The sequence below is a fragment of the Elaeis guineensis genome, chromosome 1 (genome assembly GCF_000442705.2).
Source record: "Elaeis guineensis isolate ETL-2024a chromosome 1, EG11, whole genome shotgun sequence".
Classification (NCBI taxonomy): Eukaryota; Viridiplantae; Streptophyta; class Magnoliopsida; order Arecales; family Arecaceae; genus Elaeis; species Elaeis guineensis.
In genome coordinates, this window is record NC_025993.2 from 165,308,803 (window position 1) to 165,314,810 (window position 6,008).

Sequence of the window (6,008 nt, forward strand, 5' to 3'; positions counted from 1 at the left end):
TTTATGGAATAAGTACTTTATTAGGGACTAAATTACAAAAGTTCCCTTTTTAAGTAACCGGATCCAACCGGGTTTCGGATTTCGGGTTGCAACCCAAAAACCTGAACCCGTTTCCCTTTCTTCTCCCCCTTCTTTCTCTATTTCCCGAGTACAACCCAAACCTCCATGGCTGCCGATCAATCTCTTCTTCCTAGTCACCGCCGGCAGTCACGGATGGCCCACAACCACCGGTGGCCTTCTCTTTGGATTCTCCCCCGACCATCTATTGCCGATGATTGGTCGGTCTTGACGGAAGATCGATGGAGGAGGGGACAAGCCGGTGCGCTTGTCCCCGCCTAATCTTTGTCGATGGCCACTGTAAAGTCAAATTGGTGGCCCGCCGCTCCATCCCAAAGCCATCTGCCGATTTCTCGATGAGTATGCTGGCGGTAAAGGCGGTCAATTTAAGATCAGCGGAGGGGGTTTGAAAATACCATGGCTTCCTCAAAAATATACGATCGGCGATCGCCGAAAAAAGTCCGGATCGGCGGACCGCCGCCGTCTCCCCAAGACCGATCACCCCTTTATGCTAGTGATGGAGAGTTTTGATGGAGAGAATCATCGGTGATCAAGATTCGGCATTTCTTCTACCCTTTCCTCTTTTTTTTTTAGTTTTTTTGTTGGCTGGACAAAGGCGAGTTCTCCGACGTCGCGACTTCATGGGACTCGCCATTGGCCTGTCTCTGCAGTAGCCGGAGGTCGACCGTAGTCCGGCCACCGTGATGGGATGAGAAGGGCACACGGTTGGCCCTATTCTTCCCTCTTTAATACTTATTTATTTATTTCAACAATAATTTAAGGCCTAAAAAAATAAATAACAGGATCTTTAAAATAAATAAATAATTATAATTATTTTACATAATTCGGAATGGATCGAGTTCACGATGACTTTAACCACAAACGATCAATTAGGATGGCTAATCAGATCTACCACCATATAAATTTTATATAGGTACGCAGACTTTAATCTTTAAGTCAAAAATCTATATTACTCTGATATTCTTTATGTGATAATGAAACTTATATGAAAATGAAACCATTGAAGTCTTCGAAGTTCTTTTCTCTTAGCCTGTCGAATCAGCCCGCAATAGTATCTTGCAATCATCTATAATCTGCAACAAAAAAGAATCAAGTCGGATATGTTTTCATTATCGTCGAGCAGCATTTTAATTTTTTAATTCCAACTTTAAGAATTTTTAATGGAGAAGACATTACAAGCTCTCGGATGGATTATGGACCAAGTATGTAGGAGTGTCTTTTTTCATACCTCAGTTTTAAAAACCGAAAGATGGATGTTATTCACGATGGTTGTATAGATGTTAATTTTATCACAATAATTATCAAATATATCTTTAATTGATTGGAGGTTTATCTTTACTCAGAGTCCAGATAAATAAAATTAATCAAAATAAATCTTGATATATGTCAGTGTAGACCACATCTGGATGGAGCATAACCGGATAAATTTCAACAATCTCATCTCCTAAGCTCTTAACAAGTTTATGGTACCAATTAAGCAGGATGACTAGGTTATTCTGACTTCCATTAACTCAAGTGATGCCCACTACTTAATATAAATGGATGTCGAGCATTAAAAATTCCTTTTAGATATGGGTATTGGAATCCTTGTCGGGGAAGCGGTAATCTTTCACATAACCCACTAAGCGAGGAAAAAGAAACATAATCTGTTAATCCTTAGATATATATAATCCCTAATTTGTTTCTAATTATAATCAGTAGTCTCCTATGGTTTCTTCGCTATCGTCATTCGGAGGGCAAAAGCACAGTCGAGGGGGCATTTCTTTGTTTAAAGAATATACATTTTTATGAGACGATAATGGATTTGTATGGGGAATTCCTCAAGGAAAAAAAATGATAATAGTTTGTTAATCTGGGAGAGATTTCAGTATGCTCGTCAGTAGAGTTTTGATGTCAACTTATAGTAGTTCAAATGCAGACAACTAAACTACTCTACTCTTAGAAGAGTTTAGAAAAAGTTCATTCCATCTCTCATCTAACCAAGCATGTACTTCCATATTTCTAGCTACTAATCTAAAGAATATATATTTCTATTAGATCACATCTTCACGCCTAATTAGTTTGTTGTCGAAATTCCTCAAAAAAAGAAAGGATAATAGTTTATTAATTTGGGGTCCTTCCTTGTGCTTGTTAGTGGCTCATAGTTGTTTAAATGGAGACAACAAAGCTACTCTTATCTAAAAGCGTCTAGAAAAAAAAAAAAAAAATCCATTCCATCTCCCATCCAACCGAGCATGCAATTCTATATAATCCCCGAATTTTTTCCACGGCTCAAACAAAAGGACTTGATTAGTGACCAAAAGAAGAGGAAAGTAAAAATGCACTTAAAGCATGAATAAGATAGTTACCAATAAAAAAAAAGCACGTATAAGACAAAATCAAAGGGATCGAATCAATCTTTATTTAATCTAATTTCATACCATTACTGATACGTCTAACGCATATAGTTGAGAAAGATAAGATAAAATAAGTTGTGCACCAAAGAGAGAAATAAGATTAAAAAGATGGAGAATATTAGACTGTCATTTAATCTGATTTCAAGCATCCTTGATACACTGAAACTAAGGTGCATTGTAGAGTAGATCGAACCACTACTATAGAGAAGAATCTTATTTCTAAAATAGAAGGCTTGAGTAGCCCATTCGCTATGCACACCATAGTGTATTTGTTATAGTCCTGCATGAGGATGCAAAAGAAAGAGTCCGTGAGGTCTTTTTGTTGCCTTTTATTATGAAAGAAAAACTTATTTCCAACAATAACTTCTCTTCGGCTGTTTCTTCTTGTTGCCACCAACCCCCTCGTCACCTGGTTGCCGGGAACGAGCGCCTGCAAAAAAGGAAGTCCACACAGATCGGTGGTGACTCCGGCGGGGACCCTCCGACGGTCAAATCAGAGAGGTGACTGGGCAACAGTGAAATGAAGACAGACAGCTCAATCGAGAGAGAGAAAGAGAGAGTTAGAGGGAGCAAGCCTGTTGTTTTTTCTCCCCGGCCTCTGCACTGTTGCCTTCCCCGATATATATATAGTGGAGCATGGTATGGCGCCGTCATTAATGGCGCGGACAATTGAGGAATTGTCAACTCACTGTAGACTGTCAGAATCACCGTGAAAGTGTCACATCGCCGTGGGGCTGTCAAATCACTAGGGTTGACAATGTCCTAGGCGGGATAATGCCCTTAGGTGGCAGTGCCGCCTGTCGCTGGCAGGGCTGACAGTCTCTGGCAGCTGTACGACGATCGAAGGAGTCGATCGACCCTAGGTCGGTGGCCATTTGTGTGGCGTCGGACGAAGATTCGGGCCCCTCTGATAATCAGTCGGGCATGTTGCGAGAGTCGGCCATCGGGCTCCCCGGTTCTGTCGGTCGGGAGAGTGGGAAAGGTCTGCCCGACCGACATATCCTCAGTCGGTAAAGGGCCGTTAATCGGTCGGTGATGGCGTCCGATCGGTCGGTCGGTCGGTCGGTCGGGTATGTGCGACCATGAGCCGTCGTGAGCAGGAACGGTCGGTATCCCCCAACAGTTGCCCCCCTCCACTCCTGAGTCGGACGGTGCGCTGGCCGATGTCTCCGTTTGGGCAGCAACGCCGGGCGAAAAGGAGTGGATTCATCGTATGCCACAACCCGACCGTACCGCGAGTCGATACGATGTCAGGTGTTTCATTAATGCCGAGCGATTCGCTGACATCAGACGTTACGTCGGTGTCAGACGTCCCGTCTTGTCAGCGTCAGATGTTACGTCGGGCGGTCGAGTGCCGGACGATTTGGTGTCAGGCGATCGGGTGCCAGATGATTTGCGTCAGGCGATCGGATGCCCGGCGCCTTTTGGGGAACGTAAATCGCCGCCCAGCGTCGATTCTGGGAGCGCGGGGCGCTGTCAGGCATCCCATCGGGAACGCGAATCGCCGCGGGCGATTTAATTCGGAACCGCGGCCTTTTCGCCACGTGTCGGAGGTGGTTGGGCCGGCACCTTTCGCATTAAATGAAGGCGGTGCGGCCTTCCCGGGATGGCGCGCCGATCCACCGGGCCGAAGAAAGGGCCCAGATGCCGCCACGTGTCGCCCATCCGGGGGACCTCGGTCGGCGCAGGGTCATCTTGGCCATCGAACGGCCCTATATATATAGAGCCACCTGCGCTCGAAGCCCCACCCTGAACAATTTGCTGCAGAGACTCTGTCCGAGTGGTTCCTCCGTCGGCGCCGGCAGTTGCCTCCCCTTCCGGTCTCCTGGGGTTCGTGATCCTTCTCTTCTTTCTTCTTCTTCTTCTCCTTCTTCTTCTTTTTCTTCTTCTTCTTTTTCTTCTTCGGCCTCGCCTTTCCCTCGGTTCTGGTGCGATGGCCGAAAATCCATCTCGGGGGGCTCGGTCGGGAAATCCGACCGATGACCCTCGGTCGACTCCGGAAGTTGAGGTTTCCTCGCTTTCGGGGCCGAACGTTGATCGGCTTCGGGATCAGTATTGCATCCTAGAGCAGTTTCAACTTTCTGCCCCAGGGGTCGGCGGTCGGGTTAACAACCCTCCGCCGGGCCAATTGGCGCTGTACGTCGAAGATCTCTTCGGCTTCCGATTTCGGAGTTCGTCCGGAATCTGCTGGATTATTACGGACTTTGTCCGGCGCAACTGGCGCCGAACTCCGTCCGACTAATAATCAGCTTCGCTTTGTTGTGTCAGCTTCTGCCGACCAACCCTCGTATCTCGCTCTTCCGGGCATTTTTTGTGCTCCGACCCCATCCTAAGGCCCGAGGGTGGTGGCTCTTCAACCCCCGAAAGAGTCTTTCCTTTATCACTGGTCTTCCATCGTCTATCCACGGGTGGAAGAACCAGTTTTTCTTCGTCTCATCTTCTTCTCCCTGGGGCTTCCCTTCTCGCTGGGGCGTGCCCCGAACCGAAGCAAACGAGAACAGTCGGGTGGAGGCGGATGACCGGGAGGACTTCCACCAACTCAAGGACATATCGGTCCCGAAGCAGAGGGAGCTTGTTACCGAACAAGCTCTCTATGACGCTGGCCTGAGCTTGGTCCCCCGACTAGGTATCGCCCGATCCCTCGGTTCTCTTTTCATCCGGCCTTTATTCCGGTTCTTAGATTAATATTTCTGTCGGTATCGCAGGGACACCTCCGAGGATGCGGCCGACCGACGTCGAGATCCGACAGTACGCAGCGAGGAAGAGGCCGGCATCGGGGGCAGGACCTTCGCATCCACCGAAGAAGCCTCCCACAGCGGCGCTGACCCTCGAGGCGTCGGCGACCGACCAGTCGGAGCCGGTGATAGCACTCGCGGCTCCGGCAGCGCAACCGGAGGAGAGGCCGGCGGAGGAAGCGACGGAAGGGACATCGATGGTTTCGCCGGCAGTTGTGGCGTCGGATGATGTTCGGGAACCCGAACATCAACCGACGGCATCCGCAGCCGCAACGGGGGGTGCCGCGTCAAACTCGAGCATCCCCTCCCTGCCGGTTCCGCCGGTCAGGGTGATCGATCGGGGGAAAGCCCCGATGGACCCCGCGGACGACACGAGGTCGGGGAGTCGCAGTGTGCCTCCCAGCGCTCAGTTCCCCGAAGGTGCGTCGGCGCTGGCCGACCACAACCTGGCCAGGAGGTTGTGCCAGGGGATCCTCCTCCCAGCCGACGTGGAGGCGCTGAGGTCTCGGCAAGTGACCAAGATGCTGTCTTCATTCTACCCGACCATGGTCGAGGTAAGTTCCGCATCGCCTCCTCCTTCCTTAATATTTTCATTACTTTGCTTTCCTGACGAAACGCTTATGTCGGCATCTGATCTACACCATGTCCGAACTCGAAGCCGGGTACCGGAGGTTCGGGAACGTCCGGGCGGCTTGGAAAGACAGGGCGGCGGCGGCCGAAGCCGATCGGGCAATGCTGGTCGACCACCTGAAGCAGTCGACCGACCGGGAGGCAAAACTGGTGGACGAGGTCTCTCGTC

The 6,008-nt window shown here is 49.1% G+C and overlaps 1 long non-coding RNA gene across 1 annotated transcript; it reads right to left on the reverse strand.

Moving 5' to 3' along the window:
- Positions 1-769, reverse strand: LOC140854838 (uncharacterized). Its single transcript, XR_012137960.1, has 2 exons — positions 474-769; positions 1-399 (listed from the first exon to the last, which is right to left on the reverse strand). It is a non-coding gene; the product is annotated as an uncharacterized lncRNA (long non-coding RNA).
- Between the last annotated feature and the right edge of the window lie 5,239 nt (positions 770-6,008).